Raw genomic sequence first — 12349 nt, 5'->3', positions numbered from 1 at the left:
ATACTCCACTTCTTGATGGGAGCATGCCAAAGTCATATTTTTAAAGAGCATGTGGGATGACAGATATTGTTTGACCATCTTTACACAATCCAATCTGCCACAGTCCCCCAGCAGCTGTTATTGGCTTCTCAGTCTTTTGCTAAATATGAGCAAATTGGGATTTGGCCAAGCTCTTATGGATTTCCAGGGCTTCTTTTCCAAGGTTCCCTCCCCTCTGGTGCCCTACCCCTAAAATTCCAGCCACCTAGCAGCCCCAAATTTCTATCTCTTTTTCCTCTGCTCAGCAAGACCACCTTCCATTTAAGCTCTATTTTCCTAAGCTATGGCTTAAAATTGCCCCCATGCAGAAAACTAGGGTCAATGTGGAGCTCACCTCCTGTGCCCTTCTCAGGGTGTACAGTCCAATGCTGTCCTCTGTTCTGTGTCCAAAAGTAGTTGCTTCAAATATTTTGTTCAATTTTATAGTTGTCAATGCGAAATGGCGTGATAGACTGACTCTAAGATAGTCCCCTGTTTTCTCTGACTCTTAATGTTTATGCTCTTGTGTGGTCTCCTCCTCTTGTGTGTGGGAAGGATCTGTGACCTGCTTCTAACCATATAGAATATGCCTGAGGTGATGGGACTTACGGCATATGTGTACCTGATTTCTGAATATGGTTATATTACATAAGATAGTAGCGCCTGTTCTATTACAGTCTCTCCCTTTCCCCTGATGACTTTGAAGAAGCAAACTGTGACGTTATAAGATGCCTATGGGGAGGGCCATGTAGCAGGAAACTAGAGGATCATCTCTGGCCACAGCCAATGCACAACTAGGGCTCCTAGTCCAACAGCTTTCAGGGAACTAAAAAGACCCCAGCCATGGCCAATACCTTGATGGCCGTCTTGCCATCTTTAAATCCAGTTAAAGAGTGCCCAGAATCCTAACCCACAGAGACTATGAGATAATAAATGGGTGATATTTTAAGCTATGAAGTTTGTGGTACTATTGTTATGCAGCAAAAGACAATACAGATAAGTCTGATCCTACCAACTCCTTTGTGATCATCCTTCCTTTGTTGGCAACCACAGACCTCCATGGGCCTAGGAAAGGTTAGGGGATGAGGGGTCTTATGCATCATTAACTCTCAACTAACAGACACCTAGCAATCTCTTTTAGTATATGCCTCAAAGCATCCCCTTCTATCCCAGTATCCAACAGTCCATCCTTAGAGTTTCTTTATTCTTTGAGTTAAACGTTCATCCATTCAACAAAGTTGTACAAAGTCTCCTACATGACAATCCCCATGCTTGGCACTGAGGAACCAAAGATGAGTTAAGCATTGTCCCTGCCTTCAATAAAGGCACAATGCAACTCACATTATATATTTATCTCATTTAGTATTCACAGTAGGCCTATGAGGTGGGCACCATTATTGTCTGTATTTTGCAAATTAGGAATTAACACTCAAAAAGGTTGAATCACTCATCATAGACATATAGCTAATGTGTAGTATAACTGGGTCATAATTTGAATTTAGGATTTTTTTTATGCTGAAGTCTTCCCATTACATCATACTAAATTACTGCCTAGTGTGGGAGACAGACAAATTAAAAAACATTATTATAACTCAGTGTAATGAATACTCTACTAGAGGAAGCAAGGAGACACCGGGGAGCAGAGAGAGGAAAGTTTTGAAATCAAGAAAGGTGGGAAGTGGACAGCTGAAATGGATCTTTCTGGCTATCAAAGACAGAAGCAGTGCTGGGTCAGAGAGAGCAGCAGGAGGGAAGAGCCACACAGTGTGGCACCTGCTGGGGAGAATCCACTCAGTCATGGTGGTGGAAGTGTGGGAAGAGTGGCATGTAGGGGAGGATTCCAGTCGCTAGGATGAAAGCACAAGGATGGGAGCTAGATGGTAAGGATCTCCCTTATGGCCTGAGAAATCAAGGCAGGATGACTCAGACCACTGAAGGCCATGAGACCTCTGACCACAGGGGAATCTGGGACATCCAGTGTCAGCCACTCTGCACCAGGCATGCCATGGCTGCCTCCCTATCATTCCCACTAAGAGAAAATGCTCCACCCATGGCCTTTGCTGAAAAGGTGTTCTATTGAACCATGACTATACTCGTGACCTCATGCCTCTGTCCACAGATGATTGACCCAGGACTAAACATGCATTTTCGCTTTCCTCCTGGGTCCATGTAATTAGCACAGCACATCAGGAGATACTGCAGGTGTGGCTGAGATGCAGACCTTGAGGATCAGGACCATCATGGGCACCAAGGCTGTCCAAAGCCACAGATGAGCCTAGGTACCAGAGCGTCCAACAAGTCACAGACCAGCCAATCTACAGAGGGAAACAACAGAAGAATGCAGCAGAAACCCAGAGGGACACAGACGTGAAACTCAGACCCCAAAGGGATAGAGGAGGAAAGATGGCCTGAGGAACTCCCTCCTGACCCCATTTTTCCCAAGGTCAAGTTGTACGTCCCGTTCCTCAATGCCAAAAGAATTCCCTACACACACACACAAACATACACACACACACACACACTTTTATACATGAGTTAGTTTGACTAGGTTGCTGTTGGTTATAATGAATGACTCCTGTTCTGTTCAAGACTCTTGATTGCAAGTGACAAAAACCCCGCACTGGCTTGTTCCATCATAAAGGGATGTGCTCACTCACATAACTGAGAAGGACGAGGTGGGAGTGGGGTTGATGGCATCCCACACAACTGAATCCAGGATGCAGGTCATGCCCTTGGTGAGCCATTCTGCTGGCAGCCCAGAGTCACAGTCTTCCAGGACGGCTACCCCATGGGAAGAGACAGTCTTTCCACCACCACCAGGAGAAAAATCCTGGGGAAAAATTCGGGCCAAGCCCTGTGATCTGCAGAAGACCTGAGGACCAGAAGACCTTGCCCAAAAAAGGAAGAAAAGGAGGTCCCTGCTGGGTGGCCCAATGTGATAGCTACCACATTTCTAAACTAAGTTGGAACCAAAGAACAGGCAGCCCATTCCCTGCAAACAACCTAAGATATACAGAGAATCCATCAATACCTGGTCCACAAAACTCAAGCATGTGAGCAAACGGAGAGCCCTTGGGGGTCTACCCTCTCCCCACCTGCATCCAAACCCCAGGCCAACAGGGGTGCCCCAGATTACAGGAAGCAGCTGGCAGAGCAGAAAGAGTCCAGTCCATCAGAGACCTAGATGTGTGTCTCAAATCTGCTGTTCTAGCTGTGGGATCTTGGGCAAACTGCAGGACGTCTCTGAGACTCCAGTTTTCATTAATAGAATGGAAGAAAAATTGTCCACATCACAAAGTAACTGTGAGGTTTACATCATGACGAAAAGGTCTAGAATGTTAAATAAAGAAAAAAGACAGAAGCACAAGAGGCAATATTATACATCCAGGTAGGCTGCATACAGCCCTGTGAAAAATTCCTGCACACAGAAAACATCAAAAACCATGCAAATGACATCAGTGTTCGTCTCTGGGCAACAGAGCTTGGGAAAAAAGTATTTCTGACTGATCACAATTCTTCCTATCTGTCATCTCATACCTGAGAATTTGAGTTTTTGTTTCTCCAATTCTGCTGTGGCAAGACCCAGTCCCCGACAGCAGGCAATGGTCATACTCATTGGTCAGCTGCCCAAACAGAGGACGATTTCAGTGTAAAGGGCATTACTAAGGATAAGTGAGTTCTGTTACAATGTCAGTATATTCTCCTGTGTCTGCATTATACATGCCCCAACAGAATAAAGGCCTTTTCCTTTAACATCAGGGGAAAGCCTTTTTCTTCAGCCACTGGGGAGATGAATCCCCAGTCCCTCATACTGTAAATTCAGTGCTATCTTCCTCATGTCTGCTCTTCCTGCAGAGACAGCAGTCAGATGGCATTCCCCAACTGCACACGATTCTCCCACACGGCCCGTCCTTCCAGAAGCCTCCCAGCCAGCCAGCTCCCTGCTCCTCCACTCCCTGCAATCAATGGCTCAGAAGGGCCCTTCGCATGCCAGTCATCCTTGTCCTCCTGCTGTGAAGATTCTTAAGCTACAAACAAAGCAGGGCTTTGCTTCCTGGGCAGGCAGTGGCTTGGCAGAAGCACAAGCTTCTCAGAGAAAGGCCCCCTGGAATTCAGAGTCTGCTCTCCCCTTCTTTAGCGGGGTGAGTCCTTCAAGTCACTAACAGGGGTTCAGCTTTGTCATCTATAAAATGGGGGCAATTTTACTCACCTTACAGGGTTACTTTGAAGATTAAAGGCAATGAAAGTAAAGCACACAACCTGGTACCTCAAAAGCTTTCAATGAATGTGGCTTCCCTCCCTGGGAAAGCTAACTCCTCTCTAGCCAGCTACCTGAGCAAGAGCCTCCCTGGCTCCCGCGGAGCCTGCTCTCTGCCTCTGACCCTCTCCTGGGGGTTGTAAAGATCTGTAAAAGTCTGGTGGAATAAGTGGTAGCTCCTGTAGCATATGGCTCCATTTGGCAGAGGGGAAACCGAGGCCCGGAGACATCAAGCTCTAGGGAAGGTTAAAGACAGCCGCCAAATTCTTCATCCCTCTCTCCAAGAGGCGGCATCTGTTTTCCTGCCCTTGGGTCAGCCTGGCCCTGAGAGGTCAGCAGGAGTCCGTGGCAGTGGCTCTGTGCCTATCTGGGTCTCGCCTTGCGAGGGAACTTCCTCTTCTCCCCTCCTCAACACTGGCTTTTAGGGTCTTTCCTGGAGGGGCACAGCCACAGGAGTGGCTTGCGTGGGCACTGACTAGGGTCGGGAGCCCCAGCCAGCTCCCAGTCGACAGTCTGCACCACAGCCAGCCCCGTGAGAGGACCAACCCCATGGAGGACCAGCCCATGGGAGGGCCAGCCCTGTGGAGGGCCATCCCCGTGGAGGGCCAGCCCGTGGGAGGACCAGCCCCGTGGAGGGCCAGCCCGTGGGAGGACCAGCCCCGTGGGAGGACCAGCTCGGGGAAGACCAGCCCCGTGGGAGGACCAGCTCTGGGAAGACCAGCCCCTTGGGAGGACCAGCTCGGGGAAGACCAGCCCCGTGGGGGGCCAGCCCGCCGAGCCTGCAGATGCAGCAGCCCCAGTCCACACCATGTGGATCAGAAGGACTCGGAGAAATGTGCGAGAAAAAAATGGTAGTTTTAAGCCACTGAGTGTGGGGTGGCTTTGTTTCATAGCCAGTATTAACAGATACCCGGAACAAGGGCTTTGGCGAGGGCCACGCACAGCGCAGGTCGGGGCCTGGGAGCCCTGTAGGGATGGGACGGGGGTGGCGGAATCTGCTCAGGCCCAGGGCCTGGTTCCCGACTCCAGTCCAAAGCAGCTGTCTCGCTACGGCCGCGCAGGCCGCGGAGCCAACCGCGGGGCTCTATCTCCCCCTGGCGGAGCGGAGCTGGCACTGCAGAGCGCTGCCTGCCAAGCCCGCTCCCCCGCGCCACCTGCCCGCTCTATTTCTGGACCCGGAGCTGGCCCCTGGCCCCCGGAGGCCTCCCGCTGCCAGGATAGCTCGGCTGTGAGGCCAGGCCTGCGGCTGTACCAGCCCTGACTGCCGGGGTCAACAAGAGTGCCAACGCCTGGTGCTCAACCGGGCTGCCAACGGGGTTGGAGACAGCAGGAAGCACTCTCCTAATAAATGAGGGGCTTCTGGAGAAGAGCTGCAAACAGGGCTGGCACTGGCGAGGCTGCCTTAAGATACATCTGCCCAGGGGCTCGGCCAGCAGACAGTAGCCTTTCCTTCATCAGCATTGGGCCTTGCAGGGCCTGATGAGGACAGTCTTGGAACGGGAGTGAGGCTCCGGAGCTAAGGGGTCATCCAGCCCCCTCCCCTCCACCCACAGGGAATGCCACCCAGGTGTAACATCTGGATTTGTTCATGTAGTAAAATATGCATAACAAGAAGTTTGCCACTTTAACCATGTCAAAGTGGCATTAAGCGCATTCACATTGCTGTGCAGCCATCCGCACCTTCCATCTCCAAAACTCTTTGCCTCTTTCTAAACTGAAACTCTGCACCCACAAAACACTAATTCCCTCTTCCCCCTTCCTCCAAGCCCCTGGCACCCACCATTCTACTTTCCATCTGTATGAATTCGCCTATTCTGGGGACCCCATGTGAGTGCAATCGTAGTGTTTTGTGATTGGTTTCCTTCACTCAACATAATGTCCTCTAGGTTCATATTCGCGGCAGGTACCTGCATTGCTTATCCATTCATCTGTGGATGGACACCTGGGCTGCTTCCACCTTTGACTATTGTGAATGATGCACTAGGAACGTGGGTGTACAGATATCTGTTTCAGTCCTTCCTTTCACCTCCTTCTAGACATTGCAAAAAGCACTCTTTTACCTCTCCCTCTGTTGACTACAAAATAAAGAAATGTAATCCTGCATACCCAACCCCATGCCCCGTACCAAAGGCTGGCTTGAGATCAAAACTCCCACTCCTAAGCCCCTTGCCTTTCCCACCAGGTTAATAAGAGTGAACGTTGACAGAGCGGTGACCACATGGCACTGCCTTACAGACACTTTCATTCCCTCAGCAACCCTGGGAGGGAGGCATGATTATCTTCCTTCTTTACAAAGAAAGAAACTAAGGCTCAGAAAGGGCACGGGCCCCACTGAAGTCGCCAGCTGATAGGTTGCGGAGTCACAACTTGAAGTCAGGCCCACGTGAGTCCAAACTGGCTCCACACCCACACCCTGCTCCACACAGCCCCGTCCCAGCCCCAACACGAGCAGCCCATCCTCTGCGGCTCCCTCCTGCCTCCCAAGCCTGAGTATTGATACTGTTTCTCCATCTTTCATCTTTTTCTTCCCCTGCTGGACAAAAAGTCATGCAGTCCTTCCCTCTAAGGGAGGCTGTGTGGTGCGTGACTGACCCTCTCCCAGATAAGCACCAGCCCAAGTTACCTTGGGAGCCGAGGCGCACCCCAGCCGCTCTCCCTGGCCCCAGCTCAGGATAGCAGTGAGGACTGTGCCCCTGGCAGTGGCTTCCCGATGATGTTAGGGGAAAGGAGACAAAGGGCTTTCTAAGCCAGCACCTACTCATTCTCACCTCGCTGGATGGGTCACCCTCGCCAAGAGGCAGAGCCCCGCAGTGACCCACAGGCAGCTTCAGCCTCAGGTCCTGCCTGTGCTCCCTGGGAGGTCAGGACAGGGCCAGGTGGGTGCCAAAGTCCAGAAGGAAGGGTCTCAGTCTTCCAGGGCAGCCATTGGCAGAAAGTCCCCGGGGACACAGACACTTGGCTCAGGTCTTCATGTTCAGCCTTCTTGACCAGACCTAGGAGAGGAAGAGGGTGACAGATGGAGTGGCCGGTTCAGCGTCCAACCCCCTGGGAACCCCCACCAGGAAGGAGAGGAGTCACCTGGCGAATGGCTGGACCTCATACGACACCTCGACAACTGAGTTTCACCCCAGACACCATCATCAGGGCAGCAGCCAACAAGGCCTAGGAGCAAAGGGCCCGATCCTCTGTCCACAGGGGTGTCTATCGCCCCTGTGCTGGGGTCGGGGTGAGAAGTAGGGGCAGGTTTCTTCACAGCCCTAGGGAATAGATGTATGTGCTCTCTGCTCTCCGCTTTCAGAAGCCCAAGCTCCAGCCTCAGCATCAAAAAACACACAGAATCTCAGAGCCACACACCTTGAAGACCATCCCGTCTAGTCACAGGTTTTTAACTGGATGATTTCAGCGTCTGTGAGCCCTTAAACCCAAACGAAATGAGGCACAGCGGGGAATTTTCCGGGCAGAGTCCGTAGCTTTCATCATGTACAAGGTGGTTCATGGTGCAGGAACTGTCCAGACCCCCAACACCCCTCCTCCTCAGGTGGAAAGGTTAAGGGGCTGGGAGGGAAAGGGCCTGTCCACAGTCACACAACACACTGGACAGCAGGGCCAAGCCTGGATCCCGGGCAGCCTGGCCCCAGGAGGGTGCAGAAACCCTCCACAGCCCCCACAGACTCCACAGCCCTGGTCTCGGATGATGAGAGGACTGGTCGCTGAAGCGGGAGGAAGGGTGGAGGGGAAGGGAGCCGGGCGGTACATGACCATGGACGCCTCCACAAGGAAGCAGCTCCCTGCTGGAAATGGAACTGGACCAATGCTCCCATGGGCCTGATATTTACAGGGTTTTTGAATAAACATAGAAATTGGCCCTCCCTGGTCTTACAACCTGAAACTTAGTAATCCTAGAACTTTGGGAGGCCGAGGCGGGCGGATCGCCTGAGGTCAGGAGTTTGAGACCAGCCTGGCCAACATGGTGAAACCCCATTTCCACTAAAAGTACAAAAATTAGCCGGGCGCGGTTGTGGGCGCCTGTAGTGCCAGCTACTCAGGAGGCTGAGACAGGAGAATCACTTGAACCCTGGAGGCGGAGGTTGCAGTGAGCCAAGATGGCACCACTGCACTCCAGCCTGGCGACAGAGCAAGACTCTGTCTAAAAGAAAAAAAAAAAATCGTCTTTCTTGACTTCCTTCCTGGGAAACCAACCGTCAGGCAAGGGACTGAACTCACCAGATCCTCACATCCACCCCTCATTCATCGTGATTGCTTCCTTACCCTCCTAAGTCCTGTTTCCCTACCTTCCCTGCTATTAAAAACCCCAATAGTAGTTGGTGGAGGAGATGGATTTGAGACTGAATTCCCGTTCTCTTGGCTGGTGTCCCCAAATAAAAAGCCTCCTTCCCTAGCGATACTCATCTCTGGTGAGCAACAGGACCCAGACCAAACCCCTAGTGTTTTCGGTAACAGAAAGCGCTTTGAATACTATAAACTTCAACAAATGCAGGGAGCAGTAAATGAAGAGAAAATTGCCTTGGTCAAAAACATAAGGAATTTGTGAATAAAAACAATAGAAAAAAAAAATTTTCCCCAAGACTCCTTAAAGATTTAATGTACTTAGAGCCAGTTTTACATACATAATAATTACAGAGTAAAATATATATATATATGTTCTTTTGGGTCAGATATGCAACCGGAAAAAGCCTAAGAAAAGGGATTATAGAAAGCATTCAGATTTCATGCATACTGAGCAATTGACCAAAAAGTAGCGTTTTGAAGGCGCCCAAGTTTCAGGATTTAAATTCTGCCCTCTATTATTCACTAGATGGAAGAACTTTTCGTCATTGAATGGTTCAACCATGTACATCTTTCACATAACTTCCTCAGTTAGTGGGTGATCAGTAAAATTGCCCAAGCAAGAAAGAGCCCAAGACAAAAAAAGAAAGAAAAGAAAAATTGGGAACCCCAGCCTTCGAGAAAACAGCGCTGCTCTGTCTACCCTGAGTGCAACAGGGCAGCAGCTTCAGTGGAGGCCAGGCCAGGCAGGGCCTCCAGAGGCAGAACCCGGGTGTCCCTCCACGAGTCCCCAGGGCGGCTGTGGTCAGCCCTGCCCCAGGCCTCCTGAGGTCACTCTCAGGGAACAGGTTCTGACCTAATGTCCCCCGGCTGCTGCACCTGCTGGGAATGGAAGATAGCCTGCATCTGTCTGGTCATTACCGCTTTTTTAGATAGCAAAACAATGTAAGGTGTATGTTTTTTAAGACTGTAAATGTTGGAGTCTCCTCTGCAGGCTCCCCAGGCACAGTGGCCACCCTTTCCGGCCCCAGCCAGCTTTTTAGCTGGTTTCGCAGAGCCCAACCTTAGCTGAAATTCTGAGAGAACAGGACCTCCCTGTGGGTGGCGGAGCGCGGGGGGCCAAGCCCACACCTCTGCCCTCCTTTCTTCCAGCTTTTCTTTTAGACCCGACGGCCTGGTAGGGAGCATCCCAGAGCATGAGGGCTCTGCCAGCAGAAGGCATTTGGATTTAATTCTCGTGAAGGGCCCGGGGGCCAGCGTCCCTGTGTCTGTGTAGGCCCCCAGGACTCTTGGAGGCCCGGTAGGCCCACCCAGCAGGGACACAAGCCCCAGAGAGTCCCCAGAGAGGCCGAGGTGTGAGGACCCCCGGAACTGCTGGACGGGAGGCGAGAGGAGACCTCACAGCCAGAAGAGGGGGAGCTGTCCCCGCCTGCCCTGCCCTGCCCGACTCACGCAGCGAGGTGCCGCATCAGACTGAAATGTAATTAGAGTGTAATGCAAGCCAGGACGCGCGGAGACTCCTAATTGAAAATTCCATTTCCAGGCCCATCACGGCTCACAGCGCCGATGCTATCAGAGATAGACACGGCCAGCACCCGCAGCGCAGCCCCACACAGCCCACCCGGCCAGCACCACCCCGCCACTGGCCCCCCTTCGTGCTGCAAGGCCTGCGCCAGGCCAGGTCAGGGACGTTTCTCGGGGGAGGCCCAGAGGGGCGTGTTGAGGAGGGGTCTTAGCTGAGACTGACCTGAGTCTCCACCGCTCCCCCAGGTCACCTGCCTCCCGGTCTCTGCAGTCACGTGGGGCGCCTGAGCTGGGGAAACACGCACGGGGTGGGGGAACACGCTGAGCCAAGCCTGGCCCCTCCACACACATTCTCCTCCCCATGCATCCTCTCGGGTGGTTTATAGTTTTCAAATGTGCATTCTACAGGTGACAGAGCAGTGGCTCTGAAGCTCACACCTCGCCCACCCTGTCACCCAGCTGCAGCTTGAGTGCAAGAGAGTCCCTTTCAAAGCAGGCGTTCTTGTAACTGCTCTGATGCCGCCCAGGCTGCATCTTCTGTAGGGCACACTTCTTGGGGCAGGGTGGGGGCACCGCCTGCAATGGGCAGCTCCCCAGCCACCGCGATTGATCCAGAAGATGCCAGAAGCAAGCAGGTCAACGCAAGGCTCCCTCACTCAAACAGGACTTTCGAAAGGACTGAGGCAGAAGCTGGGAGAGGCTGCAGCAGTGGTCTGGGTTCCACCACCACCACCCATGACGCCAAGGACTTGGCCCTCCTGCCTTCCTTTGCTGCTGTGGAACACTCCATCAGCCTTCCAACGGATGTGGGGACCTGGGAAGGTTGGGGAGGTAGTGTTTGTTTATTTGGTTGCCTCACTTAGCATGGGTTTTCGTTGCTTGCAACCAAAGAACCTTAGATAATTAAATCTAAAGAGGTCTGAAAAGGTGTAGAGACAGGGCTTTGTCATTCCAGCTCCATCCCATGACTCAGAACTTAGCCTTGCATCTCCAATGCTCACCCCACTCAGGCTCCACCACTCAGACCCGTGGCCTGGAGGTTCCTCTGCATAAGCACCCTCCCCACCCCAAGCCCCACCTTGCCACCAACCAGAGAAATTCTACCTGTCCTCCAAAGACTCCCTTCAACCACCTCAGCATACTGTGGTCCACCACAATACAGCAATCCAAAATAATAACCAAACCCAGCATGTGGCTTCGTACCGCTATTTCCCTGGCTAATAAGGCCTTTGATCACAGAAATCGCAGAGCCTCTTGTCACCGCACAACACAGATGGTCTAGCACAGGCTGGGAACAGAGCAGATGTACTGATTTGCTTGAGAAGGGGTCCTGGTGGAGATGGCTACGTCCTGACGAAGAACCTGGTTCACTTTACAGCTCCACTGCACAGCCCAGACTCCCATGCGTGGAGGCTTGCAACCAAAGATCTTTAGGTCCTTAAATTCTGTAGGGCTGTGCTCTAACCCACGGAAAGTGAGCCAGCCCACAGCTCTTGAGAAGCAGGTGTGCCCACCCACACCTTCTTTCCCTTCCCTTTGGTTAGATGCAGACAACAAGGAGGCCCCAGGTGATGGTAGGGGCTAAATTATAAATCGTTGTGTGATGGAAAGTCTCCGGCAACTAAGAACACCTGCTTCAGACAATGACCTAAGTGAGAAATAGACTTCTGTTGTGTCTGAGTCCTTTGATATTTTGTGGTCCTTTTGTCAGAGCAGTTAGTACTACCCAACTCCTGCAGATGCCGATCACAACAATGCAGGAGCTGGCGATGGGGTCTGTAGCAGAGATATTTGTGAAGACAGCCACAGTGGTTATGGGGCCGGGGTCATAGTAAGTGTGGCAGGAATGGTGGCAGGGATGGTGGTAGTGGTCACGTTAATAATGAGGTGGCCAGTATTGTTAATGACTGTGAGGTTAACTACAGTGATAATGACACCACTGAAAAATACTTTCCCTGTTAACCACAGAAATGGCAACCAGACCCAAAGCTAAAGAAAAGAATCACTAAGTTCTCCCTATTTAAAACAGGGTTACCAACATTTCAGGGCAGGCACTCCCTCAGAGACCGGTAAGGGTTGGGAGAACAGGTCTCTGAGCCCTATCCTGGTGGAGCACCCACCGGTCTGTGCAAACGGAGGGCTGGGAGGTGACAGGCGGCGCACCCACCGGTCTGTGCAGACGGAGGGCTGGGAGGTGACAGGCGGCGCACCCACCGGTCTGTGCAAACGGAGGGCTGGGAGGTGACAGGCGGCGCACCCACC

This window comes from Macaca mulatta, chromosome 12, assembly GCF_049350105.2.
Source record: "Macaca mulatta isolate MMU2019108-1 chromosome 12, T2T-MMU8v2.0, whole genome shotgun sequence".
NCBI classification, from domain to species: Eukaryota; Metazoa; Chordata; class Mammalia; order Primates; family Cercopithecidae; genus Macaca; species Macaca mulatta.
Note: the sequence above shows the minus strand (reverse complement) of the source record.